At 35.7% G+C, this 21842-nt stretch overlaps 1 long non-coding RNA gene across 1 annotated transcript in view; it reads left to right on the top strand.

The window, feature by feature from the left end:
• LOC134730448 (uncharacterized) overlaps nucleotides 1-18414 on the top strand; it is a 58862-nt gene extending 40448 nt beyond the window's left edge. The window contains exon 3 of the long non-coding RNA XR_010112213.1: nucleotides 17799-18414. This is a non-coding gene — a long non-coding RNA (uncharacterized LOC134730448). The remainder of the gene's footprint in view (nucleotides 1-17798) is intronic.
• The last annotated feature ends 3428 nt before the right edge of the window (nucleotides 18415-21842 follow it).

Below are 21842 nucleotides of genomic sequence, written 5' to 3'. Positions count from 1 at the left end.
TGTATGCACTGAGAAATGAAAAATTTTGTATGACTCAATTTACTGTAATATTAACCAAACCACTGAAATAAATATCTCCAAGTTATTCGCAATACCTCCATGTTATGCCTGCATCGCTGAAAATTAGATTGTCTGCATTGTTTATTGATTTCCTAGTCCCTTGATAACTTGCCCACTGCCCCCATAGGAGATCCAAAATCTGTTTCACACATTTCTCCCCATGGAATCCTTGAAGGGCTATACTTGATTGAGTGTGATTGGTAATAGTGTAAGCCAAGGAACTTGCTCTGGGAATATGTGTTCTGTGAAGACAATATCATGTACTTGTGTTGTGCAGAGTCCCTGACTATTGTACAGTTTAGACAGAAAAATTTTAAAGGCTCATTTGTTTCTTTAATATTTTAAATCCCCTTCACAGTGAAATTCCATTCAATTGGAAGGCTCGGCACAGGAAGCAAAACAGATTTCACAGTGACAATGAGTATTGGCTTTATGATGAGAAATGATATAATCCAATTACCACTATCAGTTCACGGCTCACTGGGACTATAAACTCTTATGTCTCCTTCCAATTGTCTATTTGGTTTATATGCCTTTCCTTTTATTTCATTTCCCAACAGATTATTATGTCATAATCCTTAGCTACTTTTTGTGGATTACATTTATAACATCTACAAGGCCCAGCTTCCAAGAATAATGTCATATATCTTACAATGTATATTTGTAAAGGTACAATGCTAAAAGCATATGCTAACATATCAGAGAAAACTATGCATACTCACATAAACTGCAAGGACTAACTTGCACTTCTGTTTGTATTTTTTCCTGCCTCAATTATTTATGGCCTGTTCAGCACATCTTTATTTCTACCATCTGCTTAGTATCCCAGTTACAGAGCAGAAATTGTTTTAATTAGACTTGTCATAGGTGATTCACTAGTTGCTTGAAAAGTTGAAAAGTAATACCTAGGCTAGATTCTGCCAACTTTAACCCTCCATGACTGTTTATTTTTTTCTTGGCTTTTTAAAATAGAACTTATTTCTCCATTAAAGATAAATGTGAGCCCGATTCCATTCTTGGCAATATAGTATTCTGTTGTTGGGGTTAGATTACAATCATTATGTTATAAATTCTGCAAGATGACTAATACTAAATAGCTATTTCCTGCCAACAACTTAAAATAGTGGATATTGTATAGCTGAACACAAACTAAAGCATGAAGGTTTTTCTTCAAAGGATGTGCAAATTCACCATGAACTGCATCCAAATGTAAATGACAGGAGAGTTATAATCTGTTCTAAATGTATGTATACTACTTCTTATTTAAACTAATTAACATGGCAATACTTTAAAGTAAAAGTAGATATTTATGTTAGATGGATATCTATGAATTAACAATTATGTTAGTCAAATTTATATGGACCATAAAGAGTAAATGGTGTTAGAGAGTTTAAATTGGATAATGCTGTCAGTTGCAACATGACCTGTAAAAGACAGAAATATTTCAACCTCTAGCATTTCTTTCCTTCCTTCTTTTTTTTAATTGAGATGAAATTCACATAATGTAAAGCCAACCCCTTTAAAATATACATTCAATGGCATTTAATTCATACAAAATGTTGTGCAACCATCACTTCTTTCTAGCTTCCAAACATTTTTATCACCCACAAAGGAAACTCCATATACCTTAAAGCACAATATCCTACTTCTCTCTCATCAGTGCCTTGCAACTACTAATCTACTTTCTGTCCCTATAGATTTACCTCTTTGGGATGTATCATAAAAATAATATTATGCTATATTTAACGTTTTGTATTTGTCTTTTTTCACTTAACACAATGCTTTGGAGGTTCATTCATATCCACGATGTAATATATATATTAGTAACTCATTTTTGTTTTATAGCTGAATTATATTCTATTTTGTGAATATACCACATTTTGTTTATCCATTCATCTATTAATGGGCATTTGGATTGCTTCCAGCTTTTGGCTGTTGTGCATAGTGCTGCCATGAACATTTGTGGGAAATAATTATTTGAATACCTATTTTCAATTATTTTGAGTCCTACATACCTAGAACTGAAATTGCTAGGTCATATGGGAATTCTATGTTTAACTTTATTTTGTTACCCATGTTTTATAGATGTAGAAACTAAGTCTTAATTTCAGTAATATACACAGTATTGGTCAAAAGTTTCAGCAAGATTATGTTTAAAGTCCACTCTAAATCTGAAATTCTATTATTCTAAAATTCAAGACATTCCACGAGGTAGATTCCTCATATACCTTTATTTTCACAGATGTGAAAGAAAACAACATCTCCAAGTCATCTAGCTATGCTGCACCTGCCCATTTCTTGTTGCTTTTTCTTATAACCTGGAGTAACTTAATATAAATCTATGCCTATTTATTTTTCTTAATCTCAACCCCAAAACTTGTGGTTAAATTTGTTGGTGGGACAAAGGAAACAGTTGAACAGGCTCAGACTATTCAAATGATAAGAGCTAAGAATAGAGAAGTCAATGGAAGACTAAAATGTAAACACTTCTTTCAAGACAGGAATTGTGATAAACTACACTTAAAGTTGTGAGTATTGAAAAGAGTGAGGATATAACATGCGTGGCCCAGAATTATGAATGAATGGAAAATGTGAAGGGACACAGTGCAGGCTCAACTCCTACAGCTGGCATAGTTTCTATGTTTTTCTATTTTTCACTCAGGTTATTTTCCACACTAACTTGATTTTTGGACCATCTCCCTGCTAAACACTTCACATTTCAGTTCCTCTCTGAGCCTTCAGCGGAGATTAAAGTAGCAGTTAAAGCTGGCTATGCCCAACAGTCAAGGCAAATTTTGTTTACAAGATGCTTCCTGTTACAGTGTTTGTATTATCTAAAAAACAGGCAATAAAATCTATGAACTGGAAACCTTCTCTTGTTGTAAACGACTGTTTTAATCAGTATCTTCTGCTGAATAATCTTTCAAGGGCAGTCCAGTTTTGATATTAAGAAAGTTATCTGAAACCAGTCTAAGTATTTATTGAATTAATGATCAAACACCCAGAACACTGTTGGGCCCCCCAGTGGATACAAAAGTAGTATAAAAAGTCCCTGCTTGTGAGAATTTAACATCTATTTGTGGGGACAAATTAAGCCAATCTTTTTCAAATGGGGAATTAATATGTATGGTTCTGGGTATGAATGTATTATGAGATCAAAGTTGGAGAAAACCTGGACCTAGTGTACTCTAATTTGGTGTCATGAAAGAACTAGAACTTAAATTGAGCCTCAAAGAATTTTGAAAATGTGAAATTATAGGAGAGATAAAAAAGAAAATGATAAAGACAATATAACAGAGAAAGAGTTGACTGAGATTCATGCGAAGTAACAATGGATGAAAATGTACAAAACACACTTAAGGCCTTGCAAGCTGAACAGAGTGGCTTAACTCATTGAGGAAGTCATTGTAGCTTAATGAACTAAGAATGAAATGAGATTGATTTTGCATATACTCATGATGGATATAATTACAAAATTGTTTCCAGAGATAACCGGGAAGCCTGGAGATTACAACTTGATGTAGTCCAAGGATAAAGAGATGAGATTCTAAATGAGGCAGTGGTAATGAAGTGGAATATAAAAGGAAGGAAAGATATAGTTTACATTTAATATGAGTGATATTCATGGTAGCTTTTCCCTATTTTTCACCTCATCAACTTGTTGGTATTGGATATGAGTAAATTGAGAGGTTTTATGACCACCTTTGAAATTGGAAAGTACTGTAGGTAATTCTGTTTTCCTTCATACCATGGTATCATGTCCCCAACTCGTTACTGTTGCTATTTTGCTTTTGTTATCTGGAGATAGAGAGCCCACTTTTCACCAGGTAGACTGCTTATTAATGCTCATGCTGCCCTCAGTTCCTCTCTTGGCCCCACAGAGTTCTATAGGCCTACATTGCTGCCGACTTTTAAATGCTTTTAGTTACTTTTCAAAATCCAATAGTAACATGCAAAATTTTTCTCTGGTTTTGATGTAGAAAGAAGTCTTGAATTTTTTGTGGTATCGTCATCATCTTTCTTCCTTAATCATATCTTTTGTTTTCTATCCAGAATCATCTTTCCTCCAGTTCAGTATCTCCTTCAAATCTTCCCACCCAGTCTGCCAAAGATCTTTCCCTGAAGTCAGCCCCACTCCTAACTACCTCTGCATGTTTTTGTACTATAGTTTTATAACAGTGTTGGTGGTGATTTTTTAAAAGGCCTCTGTTCTCAGAATACTCATATACACTTGCCTTTTTCTTTAAGAACTTAAAATATCTCTTTGAGGGAAGGCTGGTGTGCGAATGTCAAGTGCTTTCTTATGTAGTAATTGGAGACTAAATGAGAAGAAAAAAAAACCTCTAGCAATATTGAACATCATTTAGAAAAAAATCATGTTTAACTAGATCAAGCAATTTCAGCTTTCTTTCTTTTTTTCTGAGAGCTTTTCTCATATTAAACTATTCTGATAAACTCTGGCAATGAGAAGAAAAGGAAGATGTTAAAAGCTACAGCCAATAGGAGCTTCTCATTTTGGAAATAATTTTTGCTTTCAAGAATCAATACCAAAAATGTTCCTGTGAAAACTCTATGATTTAGCTGTCACAAAAAAAACTGTATTTTCTCCATTTTGCAGATTTTTTTCAATGCTCTTCTGGTTGAAAGCTTGATAGTCTAATAAAGTTGTCATATACAATCTGAGTGTACAACTACAGAAACACTGATTTTGTAGAAAAGCATTCTGAGAACATAGGCATTACTTAATATAGAGTACTGTAAGAAATTATGTCTTTTTATTAGACATTTAAATAATATATATTTTGAAGTTCAAAGTTCATATCTATAAGAGTATCAGTACTTTCTTCAAGTTGTAATAACACTGAAATAAGTATAGAATCTCAGCTTTCAGACTCATTAAATTGAGATATTAAAAAAAAACTTTTCACAAATGAATTTCAGTGTAATCTTGTGAGGCATCAGTAGTTACAGTCATGCCATGTAAGAATCTTCATTACTTTAAGAAAAATTTGCAGAACAAGTAAAGAAGCCTTCCAAGTCTTTAGACAATTGGATATCAATACTACCATGCCAAACAGAAATGAATAAAAGCTTAATCTAAATTATTTGTGGCAATATTACTGCTATTAGGACTCAGGGGTATCCCTAGCCCCTTTTCCTATTGCGCAGCCTCACCTATTTTCTTCCAGCTAGACAATTCACACACATTCTTTTCTCTGCAGGACGTATTTTTTTAGCTTGACTCCTCATCTTGCATTCTGTTTAATGCTACTTCTTCCTCAGAGAAGCCCTCACTCAATCTCCAGATTAATTATTATTTGTCAATAGCTCTGTGCTCTGTAGACTGTTAAATCTATGAGGACTAAAAGGAAGTCAGCTTTTGAGCTCCATAGCTGGCACGGGGTAAATTTTCCATAAATACGTGTTGAGTGAATATTTAACACATAACCAGCATATTGCTATTGTCATCATTTTTCAGTTTCATTTTGTCCCTAGAATTATTTATGAATGGAAGTTTATAGAGATAAATGCCAGAGTTTTTCAACTTTCTTTAAGAATATGGATCTTTTAGCATTTGGCAGCAGAAATAGTCAGAAGTAGGCAGAAGGGGGTGTACATTTCCCCTGATTAACTTACTATACATAAATTTTATTGGCACAGTAAAATCTGTTGTATTTTAAAAAACAACTCAAAGATAGAATAATGAATAACAATATAATTGGATTAATGTTGGTGGACTAATTTGTTTTATCATCACTTAAAGGACACTTTGTTTCTAGATGTTCTAGAAGTGTGGTGTTCACATTTGCCCCTTTTGCTACTTAAATCCAGTTTGTTTCTAGATTTTCTGATCATTTTAATTTGTTTATTATATTTTACCGTATGACAAGCCTGAATATTTCCTTTCCCAACACATACCTACTTTTCTCATTAGAATATGAGACCAGTCAAGTTCTGAGTCTATGACTGTTTTGCTTACCAGAGCCCACCATGGGCCTTAAATGAAGTAGAGGCTCAATAATTATAGAAATGGTAATGTATACTTCATGCAAAGCAGAGGAAATAGACTAAAAAAAAAGAAACTTTCTGGGAAAACTCTACAACTTTGTAGAGGAGGCCATTTAGATCAGTCATCAGGAAGACACACTTGCAGGAGGCGAGGCCAAGGATCTGGTAAAGTGATTGTATCATTGAAGAAATGGCATTAGGTTACTCTGCAACCTAAGCCAAAACTTAAAAGAGTTTAGCTCGTAAGGTTTCAGAAATCTCAGCATGGGCTCAATGTAGAGCAGACTATTCATTCATTCTATCCTTCAGCAACTCTTTATCAACCATCTATCATTAGATTCAGTTCTAGTTTGGGGTTACAACTGACCGTTATTGCTGTTACAAATATAAACTGATTATATATTTAATGCACAAATTACTAAATACTACAAATGTAGTCAGAGCAACCCACATACCTTCCAAAAATTGTACTGTATCCATGTTGTTCTGGGTTTCATTGCTCCTTTGGCCTGACCCTGCCCTGTTCTGTCAAAGAAGATAGGAGAAACACTACCTTGTGGATTGAAGGCTTTATCTTATTTAGTTTCCTTTTCCCGGAGCCAAATACAAGCCTTGGCACACAAAAGGAGCTCAGTAAATGTGACTTTATAAGCAATGAAATTTTCTAGTCCAGCTCAGTTAATCAATTCTCTGTGTAACCTTGAGGAAATCATGTTTCTCTCTGGTCTAAGTTTCTTTATCTAATAGGTAGAATATATGTCTACTTTATAGTTTTTTCTCTTTTTGAGGAATAAATAATTGTGGAAATGGTTTGGTACAAAACTTGGAGCATAGTAATTACACAGAAACTATCCACTAATATTTTATTAGATATAATATTAACACTTTCATAATTACTAAGTTTCCATATCAAAGATTTATTTTAAAGATAAAATTAAATTGTGAATGTGATTTCTAAAACAAATTCTAAAAAGCAATTGATTATTCTGAAGCAGGTGACTCATGAATCACACGTTGAAAACCCTGACTTTAAGACATGTTATCAAAACTCTGAGGGATACCACTCAATTGTATTCTTTCCATGGAGTCTAAAACACCGCTGGGTAGTAAGTGAAGCAATTGAATGGATTCATTAATTCTGTCAGATGACTAGGGAACCATGTGGTGCCTGCCACCTATGATTGACACAGCAGCAAATACAATCCACCACAATGACGGCCCTGCAGTAGTTTCCCAGCTAGAGTAGACTGTCTTATTTCAACTTTTGTAGAATAAAAAATTTAATCTCGCATTTTATCAATACATTTTTTTAATGCAAAGAAAAAAATATAGGTGGGCCAGAAATAGCAGTTGGTATATTTTATCATTCTTAAAGAGAGAAGGAATAACATTGGCTACGTATTATTTTTAAGTACTTTAGACACTTTAGGTATAATTTTATCAGGATGGAGGCTGATTCAGTTATAACTTAATAAAATATAAAAAATAGTAATAACTACCTTTTATGCAGTATATAATGTGCCAAAAACACTTTATGTTATTTAAATTGTATTATATTATTTAATAATTTGTATAATATTATTTAGTATATAGTAGTATCATCTATTTTGTACCAAAAATTAAAATTAAGAACCAGAAAAAAATTAAAAATCCCTAATGTCAAATATTTGGTTACTAAATGGTAGATATGATACAAAAAATAAAAACAAGTATCAGTGACATTCAAATCTCAGATTCTTACTATAGCCTTGCATTGGCCCAAAGGAATAGTGATGCTTAAATGTATGTTACTAAAAGACTGTTTATAAGTAATCATTGAGTAATCATTGGGGATATTTTTCTGTTTAAAAAACATGATTTCTAAAATCTTGAGATATATTAAAACTGCAAAAGTGGCTATATAATCAACATGTACATTCTTGAATTTGTGAATTGACTGATTTGTCAGATTTATCATTTTTTTCCGTGTATTTCATTCAGACTTTCTAACAAGATCATACTCATGAAAACAACATGACAGTTCTGACAGGCATCTGTTTACTTCTCAGTTTGTTTCCTTGTTCTGATTCACTGGTCTGAAGAATTCTGGATTTAAGTAGCAAAGGGGGCAAATGTGAACAGCACACTAAACTTCTCATTAGAACTCTTATTGTTACATACCCTTGGTTGCATTTTCAGGATGTAAATGAAATTATTCCAGAATCACTGCCTTTTAAAACTCATTATGGGGGAGAATGAATGTTACTGCATGTTGAACACACCCAAGGGTAGATGAGGAATCAATGAGTTATCACCAGCCTGCAATATTACCTAATTCATTAGGCCAATGAAATAAAATAGAGAAAAAACAAAAATAGCTGATAGAACAAAGAGAGCAACATAAATTATGAAAAATTACATATAAATAAAAAATACTGAATTTTATCAATACACAGGCTCCTGACAGGTAAATTCATTTTTCTCTCATCACTACTTTATGTATTCTCAGTGGAGTTATACACTTTGATTAAAAGAGTAAAAATAAAAAGATTTTAATATTAAATGTTTTTGACAGCTTTTATATGGAAAAATTACATCAATATAGATTGGTATCATGGAATTTTATATAAAAATTGTGGTGGGATGTCCTGGAATTAGAGGCCACTCTCTATCTCCTGCATTTTTGTAACTAAGTGGATTCCATGTTGTGAAAGCTGATGCTTAGAAAGAGTAAAGATTTAATTATTCGTACTCTGCTGTACTTACAGAATTTAAAACCTGGATAAATTCTTGGAAACTCCTCTTTTATTACCCCTTTAGGTATAGAGAAGAAAACTGAGGTCCTGAAGGTAAATGACTTGTTTGAATTAATTGACACAATACTTCTTAAACTAGAGCCTTCTCGTTCCTATGCTAGCATTTTCCAAAGAGTGACCCATAGAAATTTTATCATACCAGATTCTTTAAGGAAATACAAAGATATGCCAATTCATGACTCTCATTTGAAGTAACCATTCACTATATATATAAACTATATAGATTATTTTAATAGGTAAGATGTTCCCATGGAGTAAATATAAAAACACTTAACAATAGACCTCGCACAGTGGCTCACGCCTGTAATCCCAGCACTTTGGGAGGCCAAAGCAGGCAGATCACAAGGTCAGGAGTTTGAGACCAGCCTGGCAAACATGGTGAAACCCCGTCTCTACTAAAAATACAAAAATTAGCTCGGCATGATGGCAGGCACCTGTTATCGCAGCTACTCGGGAGGCCAAGGCAGGAGAATTTCTTGAACCTGGGAGGTGGAGGTTGTGGTGAGCTGAGATGGTGCCACTGGACTCCAGCCTGGGCAACAGAGCGAGACTCCATCTTAAAAAAACAAAAACAAACAAACAAACAAAAAACCACTTAACAATAAAAATCTCTCTTCTACCATAAACTTAATTTGCTTAGTTACCTAGATTCCCCTCCGTGCTCAACTATAGATACTATTGTTGCTAATGTCTTAGGTATTTTCCTAGAGTGCCTTTATATCAAAGCAAATATAAATATATATTTTGTTTTACCACTCTTACACAAACAGTGGCTAGTGATTAAAATGTCGTGCACTCTTACTTTTTTCACTAACTATAACTTTTGAATTATATAATGACTATAACTTTTGCTTTTTTTTAAAATGTGGTGCACTCTTACTTTTTTCACTAACTATAACTTTTGAATTATATAATAACTATAACTTTTGCTTTTTTTTGCTATGTCTGATAGATTGTTCCCTACTAATACACAGAGAGCTTCCACTTTGTTTTATACAGACATGTACATAACTTTTGCTAGCGTGCATGTACTGAGCATTTATGTTATCTCCAACTTTTTGCTAATGCATATGGTTGACCATAAAAACCACTGTACAGTTTATCATTAGGTACTTACATGGATATATCTAGAAAAAATTCTAGAAGTAGGATATCTGGGTTAAACGTATATGCATTTGCACTTTTGTAATCTATAGAGGTTGTACTGATAATGTATGAGAGTATCCTGTTTCTCTGCAGGTACATAATTGACACACATTAGGATTTTCTAATCATATTGTTTCTAGAAAAGGATATTTAGGCACTGTTTTAATAGGCTGTTTTCTTATTAGAATTGAGGTTAACTAGCTTATTGTATGTTTAAGAGCCATTTTTCTCTTTTGCTGTGAACTTCCTAGTCAAAATTAAAATTTATTTTTAATTCTTACTAACCATCTTGTTATACATTTGTAATTCTTATATATTAGAGAGAATAGCACTTTGTATTTGACAGAAATTGGGAATATTGTCTTGTCCTCAGTTTATCATGCTTTGAATCTGCCTATAAATTTTTGTAAATGCAAACTTTAAAAAAATGTGCTATTTCTCTCTCTCTCTCTCTACATATATATACACACAAACACAAATATATATATGTATATGCTGCTGGACTTAAATCATTAGAAAGGATTTCCTGATTAGATTAAATCTTTGACTCATTTTTAATTTACCTCATTGTAAGGTGTCAGATTTATATTAATCCTATTTTCTTGCTCAGATGTCTGTCCCTTTGTCAGAGTATGATATAATAAATAACATATTTTCCTACTGAGCTGAGATGCTATGTTAATCACTTACTACATTCTCATATGTGATTGGGCCTATTTATGATTTTTATTTTCTTCTATTGTCCTCCCTGAAAGCTTATGTCTTAACACTATACTTATCTAATTATTAGAAATTTATAATGTTTTATTACATGAAACAATTAGGATGTATACATTATTTTTCAAAAATTTCTCTAATTTAGTTAGTTGTTTTTTCACATAAAATTTAGAATTAGTTTGTTTAGTAAAATAAATAAACAGCCAGCTAGTGTTTGTTATTTTCATGGGTATCATATTAAATTTATGAATTACCTAAAAAATAATTATGATCTATTTTAATATGTCTTTCTTTTCAAGAATATGTCTTGTTTTTTTCAAGATTTCTTTTGTTTTAGTGAGAATTCTTCATGTTGTACACACTCCTAAATATGTCATTAATATTTTAAGTTGGAAATTTCTTGCAGTATATTGTATGTGGAAATTATTAATTTATATACAGTAATTTTACATAACAAAGTCTTTTTTTTTCTTTTATTATTATACTTAAAGTTTTAGGGTACATGTGCACATTGTGCAGGTTAGTTACATATGTATACATGTGCCATGCTGGTGCGCTGCACCCACTAACTCATCATCTAGCATTAGGTATATCTCCCAATGCTATCCCTCCCCCCTCCCCCCACCCCACAACAGTCCCCAGAGTGTGATGTTCCCCTTCCTGTGTCCATGTGATCTCATTGTTCAATTCCCACCTATGAGTGAGAATATGCGGTGTTTGGTTTTTTGTTCTTGCGATAGTTTACTGAGAATGATGATTTCCAATTTCATCCATGTCCCTACAAAGGACATGAACTCATCATTTTTTATGGCTGCATAGTATTCCATGGTGTATATGTGCCACATTTTCTTAATCCAGTCTATCATTGTTGGACATTTGGGTTGGTTCCAAGTCTTTGTTATTGTGAATAGTGCCGCAATAAACATACGTGTGCATGTGTCTTTATAGCAGCATGATTTATAGTCCTTTGGGTATATACCCAGTAATGGGATGGCTGGGTCAAATGGTATTTCTAGTTCTAGATCCCTGAGGAATCTCCATACTGACTTCCACAATGGTTGAACTAGTTTACAGTCCCACCAACAGTGTAAAATGTTCCTATTTCTCCACATCCTCTCCAGCACCTGTTGTTTCCTGACTTTTTAATGATTGCCATTCTAACTGGTGTGAGATGGTATCTCATTGTGGTTTTGATTTGCATTTCTCTGATGGCCAGTGATGGTGAGCATTTTTTCATGTGTTTTTTGGCTGCATAAATGTCTTCTTTTGAGAAGTGTCTGTTCATGTCCTTTGCATACTTTTTGGTGGGGTTGTTTGTTTTTTTCTTGTAAATTTGTTTGAGTTCATTGTAGATTCTGGATATTAGCCCTTTGTCAGATGAGTAGGTTGCGAAAATTTTCTCCCATTTTGTAGGTTGCCTGTTCGTTCTGATGGTAGTTTCTTTTGCTGTGCAGAAGCTCTTTAGTTTAATTAGATCCCATTTGTCAATTTTGTCTTTTGTTGCCATTGCTTTTGGTGTTTTAGACATGAAGTCCTTGCCCATGCCTATGTCCTGAATGGTATTGCCTAGGTTTTCTTCTAGGGTTTTTATGGTTTTAGGTCTAACGTTTAAGTCTTTAATCCATCTTGAATTGATTTTTGTATAAGGTGTAAGGAAGGGATCCAGTTTCAGCTTTGTACATATGGCTAGCCAGTTTTCCCAGCACCATTTATTAAATAGGGAATCCTTTCCCCATTGCTTGTTTTTCTCAGGTTTGTCAAAGATCAGATAGTTGTAGATACGCGGCGTTATTTCTGAGGGCTCTGTTCTGTTCCATTGATCTATATCTCTGTTTTGGTACCAGTACCGTGCTGTTTTGGTTACTGTAGCCTTGTAGTATAGTTTGAAGTCAGGTAGTATGATGCCTCCAGCTTTGTTCTTTTGGCTTAGGATTGACTTGGCGATGCGGGCTCTTTTTTGGTTCCATATGAACTTTAAAGTAGATTTTTCCAATTCTGTGAAGAAAGGCATTGGTAGCTTGATGGGGATGGCATTGAATCTGTAAATTACGTTGGGCAGTATGGCCATTTTCACGATATTGATTCTTCCTACCCATGAGCATGGAATGTTCTTCTATTTGTTTGTATCCTCTTTTATTTCCTTGAGCAGTGCTTTGTAGTTCTCCTTGAAGAGGTCCTCACATCCCTTGTAAGGTGGATTCCTAGGTATTTTATTCTCTTTGAAGCAATTGTGAATGGGAGTTCACTCATGATTTGGCTCTCTGTTTGTCTGTTGTTGGTGTATAAGAATGCTTGTGATTTTTGTACATTGATTTTGTATCCTGAGACTTTGCTGAAGTTGCTTATCAGCTTAAGGAGATTTTTGGCTGAGACAATGGGGTTTTCTAGATATACAATCATGTTGTCTGCAAACAGGGACAATTTGACTTCCTCTTTTCCTAATTGAATACCCTTTATTTCCTTCTCCTGCCTAATTGCCCTGGCCAGAACTTCCAACACTATGTTGAATAGGAGTGGTGAGAGAGGGCATCCCTGTCTTGTGCCAGTTTTCAAAGGGAATGCTTCCAGTTTTTGCCCATTCAGTATGATATTGGCTGTGGGTTTGTCATAGATAGCTCTTATTGTTTTGAAATACGTCCCATCAATACCTAATTTATTGAGAGTTTTTAGCATGAAATGTTGTTGAATTTTGTCAAAGGCCTTTTCTGCATCTATTGAGATAATCATGTGGTTTTTGTCTTTGGCTCTGTTTATATGCTGGATTACATTTATTGATTTGCGTATATTGAACCAGCCTTGCATCCCAGGGATGAAGCCCACTTGATCATGATGGATAAGCTTTTTGATGTGCTGCTGGATTCGTTTTGCCAGTATTTTATTGAGGATTTTTGCATCAATGTTCATCAAGGATATTGGTCTAAAGTTTTTTTTTTGTGTCTCTGCCAGGCTTTGGTATAAGAATGATGCTGGCCTCATAAAATGAGTTAGGGAGGATTCCCTCTTTTTCTATTGATTGGAATAGTTTCAGAAGGAATGGTACCAGTTCCTCCTTGTACCTCTGGTAGAATTCAGCTGTGAATCTATGTGGTCCTGGACTCTTTTTGGTTGGTAAGCTATTGATTATTGCCACAATTTCAGATCCTGTTATTGGTCTATTCAGAGATTCAACTTCTTCCTGGTTTAGTCTTGGGAGAGTGTATGTGTCGAGGAATTTATCCATTTCTTCTAGATTTTCTAGTTTATTTGCGTAGAGGTGTTTGTAGTATTCTCTGATGGTAGTTTGTATTTCTGTGGGATCGGTGGTGATATCCCCTTTATCATTTTTTATTGTGTCTATTTGATTCTTCTCTCTTTTCTTCTTTATTAGTCTTGCTAGCGGTCTATCTATTTTGTTGATCCTTTCAAAAAACCAGCTCCTGGATTCATTAATTTTTGAAAGGGTTTTTTGTGTCTCTATTTCCTTCAGTTCTGCTCTGATTTTAGTTATTTCTTGCCTTCTGCTAGCTTTTGAATGTGTTTGCTCTTGCTTTTCTAGTTCTTTTAATTGTGTTGTTAGGGTGTCAATTTTGGATCTTTCCTGCTTTCTCTTGTGGGCATTTAGAGCTATAAATTTCCCTCTACACACTGCTTTGAATGCATCCCAGAGATTCTGGTATGTTGTATCTTTGTTCTCGTTGGTTTCAAAGAACATCTTTATTTCTGCCTTCATTTCGTTATGTACCCAGTAGTCATTCAGGAGCAGGTTGTTCAGTTTCCATGTAGTTGAGTGGTTTTGAGTGAGAGTCTTAATCCTGAGTTCTAGTTTGATTGCACTGTGGTCTGAGAGATAGTTTGTTATAATTTCTGTTCTTTTACATTTTCTGAGGAGAGCTTTACTTCCAAGTATGTGGTCAATTTTGGAATAGGTGTGGTGCGGTGCTGAAAAAGTATATTCTGTTGATTTGGGGTGGAGAGTTCTGTAGATGTCTATTAGGTCCGCTTGGTGCAGAGCTGAGTTCAATTCCTGTGTATCCTTGTTGACTTTCTGTCTCGTTGATCTGTCTAATGTTGACAGTGGGGTGTTAAAGTCTCCCATTATTAATGTGTGGGAGTCTAAGTCTCTTTGTAGGTCACTCAGGACTTGCTTTATGAATCTTCGTGCTCCTGTATTGGGTGCATATATATTTAGGATAGTTAGCTCTTCTTGTTGAATTGATCCCTTTACCATTATGTAATGGCCTTCTTTGTCTCTTTTGATCTTTGTTGGTTTAAAGTCTCTTTTATCAGAGACTAGGATTGCAACTCCTGCCTTTTTGTTTTCCGTTTGCTTGGGAGATCTTCCTCCATCCTTTTATTTGGAGCCTATGTGTGTCTCTGCACGTGAGATGGGTTTCCTGAATACAGCACACTGATGGGTCTTGACTCTTTATCCAATTTTCCAGTCTGTGTCTTTTAATTGGAGCATTTAGTCCATTTACATTTAAAGTTAATATTGTTATGTGTGAATTTGATCCTCTCATGATGATGTTAGCTGGTTATTTTGCTCGTTAGTTGATGCAGTTTCTACCTAGTCTCGATGGTCTTTACATTTTGGCATGATTTTGCAGCGGCTGGTACCAGTTGTTCCTTTCCATGTTTAGCGCTTCCTTCAGGAGCTCTTTTAGGGCAGGCCTGGTGGTGACAAAATCTCTCAGCATTTGCTTGTCTGTAAAGTATTTTATTTCCCCTTCACTTATGAAGTGTAGTTTGGCTGGATATGAAATTCTGGGTTGAAAATTCTTTTCTTTAAGAATGTTGAATATTGGCCCCCACTCTCTTCTGACTTGTAGGGTTTCTGCCAAGAGATCCACTGTTATTCTGATGGGCTTCCCTTTGAGGTTAACCCGACCTTTCTCTCTGGCTGCCCTTAACATTTTTTTCCTTCATTTCAACTTTGGTGAATCTGACAATTATGTGTCTTGGAGTTGCTCTTCTCGAGGAGTATCTTTGTGGCATTCTCTATATTTCCTGAATCTGAACGTTGGCCTGCCTTGCTAGATTGGGGAAGTTCTGCTGGATAATATCCTGCAGAGTGTTTTCCAACTTGGTTCCATTCTCCCCGTCACTTTCAAGTACACCAATCAGACGTAGATTTGGTCTTTTCACATAGTCCCATATTTCTTGGAGGCTTTGCTCATTTCTTTTTATTCTTTTTTCTCTAAACTTCCCTTCTCGCTTCATTTCATTCATTTCATCTTCCATTGCTGATACCCTTTCTTCCAGTTGATCGCATCGGCTCCTGAGGCTTCTGCATTCTTCACGTAGTTCTCGAGCCTTGGTTTTCGTCTCCATCAGCTCCTTTAAGCACTTCTCTGTATTGGTTATTCTAGTTATACATTCTTCTAAATTTTTTTCAAAGTTTTCAACTTCTTTGCCTTTGGTTTGAATGTCCTCCCGTAGCTCAGAGTAATTTGATCGTCTGAAGCCTTCTTCTCTCAGCTCGTCAAAGTCGTTCTCCGTCCAGCTTTGTTCTGTTGCTGGTGAGGAACTGCGTTCCTTTGGAGGAGGAGAGGCGCTCTGCTTTTTAGAGTTTCCAATTTTTCTGTTCTGTTTTTTCCCCATCTTTGTGGTTTTATCTACTTTTGGTCTTTGATGATGGTGATGTACAGATGGGTTTTTGGTGTGGATGTCCTTTCTGTTTGTTAGTTTTCCTTCTAACAGACAGGACCCTCAGCTGCAGGTCTGTTGGAGTACCCTGCCATGTGAGGTGTCAGTGTGCCCCTACTGGGGGATACCTCCCAGTTAGGCTGCTCGGGGTTCAGGGGTCAGGGACCCACTTGAGGAGGCAGTCTGCCCGTTCTCAGATCTCCAGCTGCGTACTGGGAGAACCACTGCTCTCTTCAAAGCTCAGATGGAAATGCAGAAATCACCCATCTTCTGCGTCGCTCACGCTGGGAGCTGTAGACCAGAGCTGTTCCTATTTGGCCATCTTGGCTCCTCCCCTAACAAAGTCTTATAACATCATTTTATTTTGGGATTAGTGTTTTAGCTGATTCTCTTGGGACTTCCGGGCATACCATTGTGTCATTCACATGTAAATCATCTTACTTTTTTTTCTACAAAGTTTTTCTCTTTTGAGTTGACTAGTATTAAATACAATATTTAATAACAGCAATGAGAGTAGGCATTTGTCATTCATTTTTTACATTAATAGAAATGCCTTTAATATTTTCCCATAAAACATGATGATGGCTTTGGGCCGGAGAATACTCTATTTTATGAAGTAAAATATTTTTATATATATATATATTCATTTTTTATTTTTATCCAAAATTTTGCTGAATTTTTAGTTTCTATAGAGATCATGTATTTTTTATAAATATTAATATTTTATATTATATTAATAGTGATAACTAATATTAAAACATTCTTAAGTTCCTGAAAAAAAACATCTAATTATGAGGGCTGTCATTTTAATAAGCCGTGTATTAATATTACATTAAGAATTTTCTTATACCAAATATAAAAGTGCTCTATGATTTTTTTTGGTAAAGTTATAGTCAGGTTTTTTATCAAGATTATACTCATTTGTACGGAATTTGGAAAAATTTCTCCTTTAGGATAATTTAATTGTCTTTTAAGTAAGCCTTCAGTTGACACAAGCACCTCAAATTACTATTATAATACATCTATTTTGTTTTCTACTTAATAAAGATAAACTATAATTTAATTGGCATTCAGAGTGGTTCCGCTTTTTTATTAACATCTAAGCCACTTTTGGACACCAGGAAATTATCTTTCCAAGTCGCATTATGGGAATGTTAAAATAACTCATCCCTTTTTAACACACATTTTAAGTTAAATCCTGAAGAGGGGAATGGGAGAAATACATGCATCCACTTAATATTTCCCATGGTAGATAAGAAAGGAAGGGGGGATTTAATATTATTCAGTGGTGACTTAAAAGAAAATGGCTCTAAACTCTGTAACTGAAAATGGAGTAGATATTTCTGTTAAGTTGTTTAATTAATCAGTGAGTTGTAAAGTTAATTCATCATTCAAATAATCAGAGTTTTTTTTTGTTTGTTTTTTTTGTTTTTTTGTTTTTTTAAGTTTTACGGCCCCTACATTTTGAGAACCCAACTGCATCTGAGAACCAAACTTCTTGGAAATTCTAAAGGGCATGCCATAGGCAGCCTAGCTACTTTAACAGAGCATTTCAATCAGTTTTTCTCCACGGTTTAGCCAAATAAATAGTATGTTTCCTGGCAACACATTGAGAAAGAAAGCTGGTATAGAATCTTCCTAACAATGGACCAAGATGAGAGAAGAAGCCAATCATATCCATTTCTCAACCTTCGGTCTTCTTGCATATGGGGGAAAGGTGTGTCCTCAATTTCAAATATGTTTGAAGATTTAACTATCACTCATGCTTAGAAATTTTAATTTTTGGATTGATACTTTGTTTTACTCAGGAATGATCAGAAAAGTTTTAAACTTCACGATCACAATTCACAAAAAGAGGAAAAACCAGTTTTAATTAGTAAATTTAACCAGAAGTTGAGCTTCATGATATTTAAAGGGATGGTGGGTTTTATGATTACTCCTCATAGATTCTGTCTGTTCAAGTTTTTAATTACTAGATCTGACATTTTGCATGAGTTTGTTCATTTGACAGGATCTGGACATTTAAAAATAAAACTAAAAAAAACATTGTTCGATATACAAAGATACAAAACCAACTTCTAAGTTTGCCTTTTGGGTTTTCCAGATAGTCCTTTAAAGCAATTTATTTTCAACATTTCTCTAGACATCAATCTTCAAATTATTCAAGTAATGGACAATGCTGTTTAACAATGTGTTTTGGCTCTGATACTAGCTTGATTTCCTGGGTGTAGTGTGGCAAATACTGATTTGAATGCTATAAGAGATTATTTTAAAAGTGTACTGTATATACTTTTAAATTCCTCAGATACAAATCTTTATCAGGAAAGATATAGCAGTAACTGTAGACTTTATAGGATCCTCATAAATCGGTATACATTTTTAGTCATTTCTCTATGTAAGCATACTTTGGTAATGATGAATAAAAATTTCTGTTCTCTGTTGTTTTGTGGGGCTGTGGCTGACCATGAATGAGAAAGCACATCTAACCCGTCATGTATTTTGGCAAGGAAAGTATTCACCATTGGAGTCAGGAGCAGGCCACTGAGAAAAAAATCAATCCCTTTATTTTTTGGATAGTATAACTCAGCTGGTATGGCCATAATGTCCAAGCACTTAGATTTGAGCAGGAAACTGACACCAATGAAAATGCTATTGTTACAATGCATAGGAAAAACCTATATTGAAAATATTGTTGATGGAGATTTAGATGAAGCTGTTTCCTGACTCATTCCATTTTTAAAAAATCAATAGCTCTGTTGTATCCAACAGAGGAGTTAGCAGGAAGGATAGGATTATAGATGAGAGTTTTGAATATTTCAAAACAGTGAGGCAAGTGAAACTCTCATACATGTTAGCAGGAGTGTAACTAGCTCTGCTTCCTTGTAAAGCACTCTCACATTCACTTATCATCATTTCGATGGACATATTCCTTGACTCAGAAAATGTACTTCTTAAAACATACACTGTAGGTGCAATCACGCATATTCATGAAGAAATGAGCTTAAAAACATTCATCGCGGCTGGGCGCAGTGGCTCACGACTGTAATCCCAGCACTTCGGGAAGCCGAGGCAGGCAGATCATGAGGTCGAGATATCAAGACCCTCCTGGCCAACATGGTGAAAACCCGTCTCAACTAAAAATACAAAAATTAGCTGGGCATGGTGGTTGCCTGTAGTCCCAGCTACTCTGGAGGCTGAGGCAGGAGAATTGCTTGAACCCGGGAGGCGGAGGTTGCAGTGAGCCAAGATCGCGCCACTGCACTCCAGCCTGGCGACAGAGGGAGACTCCATCTCAATAAAAACAAAAAACAAAACAAAACAAACAAGCAAAAAAAATTAGCTGTGTGTGGTGGCATGCGCCATAGTCCCAGCTACTCAAGAGGCTGAGGCAGGAGAATCACTTGAATCCAGGAGGTGGAGGTTGTAGTGAACGGAGATCATGCCACTGCACTCCAGCCTGGCAACACAGAGAAACTCTGTCACAGAAACAACACTACCACCACCAAAAAAAAAAAAATCCATCACAGGATTTTTATTATAGCAAAATTTGAGAAAATCCCAAATGTCATTAGGAGAACATAGGTTGAATAAATTATAGTAATTCATAAAAGAGAATGCTATTTTCTGCCCACTGGGGAAAAAAGGGACCACTCACTACAAACTGATATTCGACAAACTTTAAGCTATTTTGTTAAGTGAAAATAAGAGCGATAAATATGAATATATGCCTATATAGTATAATAGAGTAGTACAGCCTATCTCTACAAGGAATCCCAAAAAGCTGCTAGCAGGCGTCTGATCAGAGTAATTCGGAGACTGGAAAACTGGGAAGAAACGGAGGGACTGGAAGGAAGAAACACAGCTGAAAGGGACTTCTATGCTTTAAACCCTGTTTGATTGGTGAGAACTGACATGTCAATCCTCTGAATAAACACTTAGAGAAAAGAGCCTTTAGTCAGTCACCTAATTTTTGTTGAACATCTGACTTATATAGACATATATTTAATCTGATTCCCTTGTCTTTTCAGCAGGATTATAAAAATCTCCCTGAAGTACACATTCTTTCAGCTACCTTTTTTATTAAGAGGGACAAGAAAAAATAGTCAAAAAACCATTGTTCTCCAACAGTGTTCTTTATTTATGTTCACTGAAATCTTGCTGGACGATCACCTCAATTTGACAGAAAACACTTTGGTATCTGATGTGGTGCTTACAGGCTGACAGAACTTGAGAAGGAGAGAACTGCTTCACCGTCACCTCTGATGCTGAACACATTCTGAAGGTTCAATGTGACAATTGAGGTTGATGCTCCCTGATTATTCTTTTGTCTTCTCAAGTTGATATGGAGCCCATAGTAATATTCAAAGACAATCAGCTTCTCAAGAGTGATGTAAACAAACACTAGAATTACTATGATAAGGCAATTATTCTAACCTTATTGAATTTACCACTAGAACCAGTATTGGATCCTTTGATATGATCTGATGTGGGAAAGCCCGTCTTTTAACAAAAGCTGTTTCTGTTATTTTTGTTTTTGCTGTTGTTTTAATCCAAGATGTCTAACTAGAGACATTGGATGCCAGTTGTCTACAAAGAGAAGAACCAAAATTGCAAGTGAATAATCATGGTCTGAGTGAAATACTGAAGGAACAGTGCCAGAACCTATCCGAGAATGCATGGGAAGAATCTGGGGTGCAGAAAAAGAAGGAAGCAAGAGTTTAGCAGTGATTGACCCCTGTGGAACTCAGAGTCCAGTAGAAAGGGCAGGTGGGGGTGTATTTTGCTCTCCTAACTCCTTCAGGAGACTGCTGACTGCCAAACTATTTGATAGCACCTCTTTCTTTGCTAGCCCAAGTATTGTTGTGGGTGGCAATTTGGGAACTTCTTGAGGGCAGAATGCTGGGTGGCCAGCTGGCATAAGTTCACTCACTTGCCCCCAACACCTGACCTGAGGTAGAGGGCACCATACTGGTTGTGCATCAATTGTGTGCCTCTATCCTGCCCAGGAATTCTCAGCCCTTATGTCTTTGCATCACTATATCTTCCACAAATATTTCCCAGAATTATTTTAGACTGTGACAACTGCAAAGGGCTGGTGGGACCCTGGGGTGCTGCATGTTCCTAGAGTTCAACCCTCAGCATAGGCTGCCTCTAGGGGAAGCATGCAGCATACCAAAGCACCCTCTGGGAGAAAGGAAACCAAATTGTGCGCTCTCTTCTGCCAGAGATCTCTCCACTTGTGAGAAGAAGGTAAATGCATCCCTCCCAGCAGAGACATGGGTACAGTTCTGGGCTCTACAGGAAAAGAGTATGGTCCTACACCAACAGAAAGGTGGCACCAGTGCCCAGGAGCAGACATGGATACGGGAACTTCTATCTACGCCCGACCCACTGCTGCACATATGGCCATAGCTGTTTCCACTGGGGTTTGGGATGGATGCACCTAGGAAAACATGTCCAAGGTTATGGGGGGTGGTGGCTGCAACCTAC

This window comes from Pan paniscus, chromosome 4 (genome assembly GCF_029289425.2).
Source record: "Pan paniscus chromosome 4, NHGRI_mPanPan1-v2.0_pri, whole genome shotgun sequence".
NCBI classification, from domain to species: Eukaryota; Metazoa; Chordata; class Mammalia; order Primates; family Hominidae; genus Pan; species Pan paniscus.
Note: the sequence above shows the minus strand (reverse complement) of the source record. Positions and strands in the feature narration are given on the sequence as shown.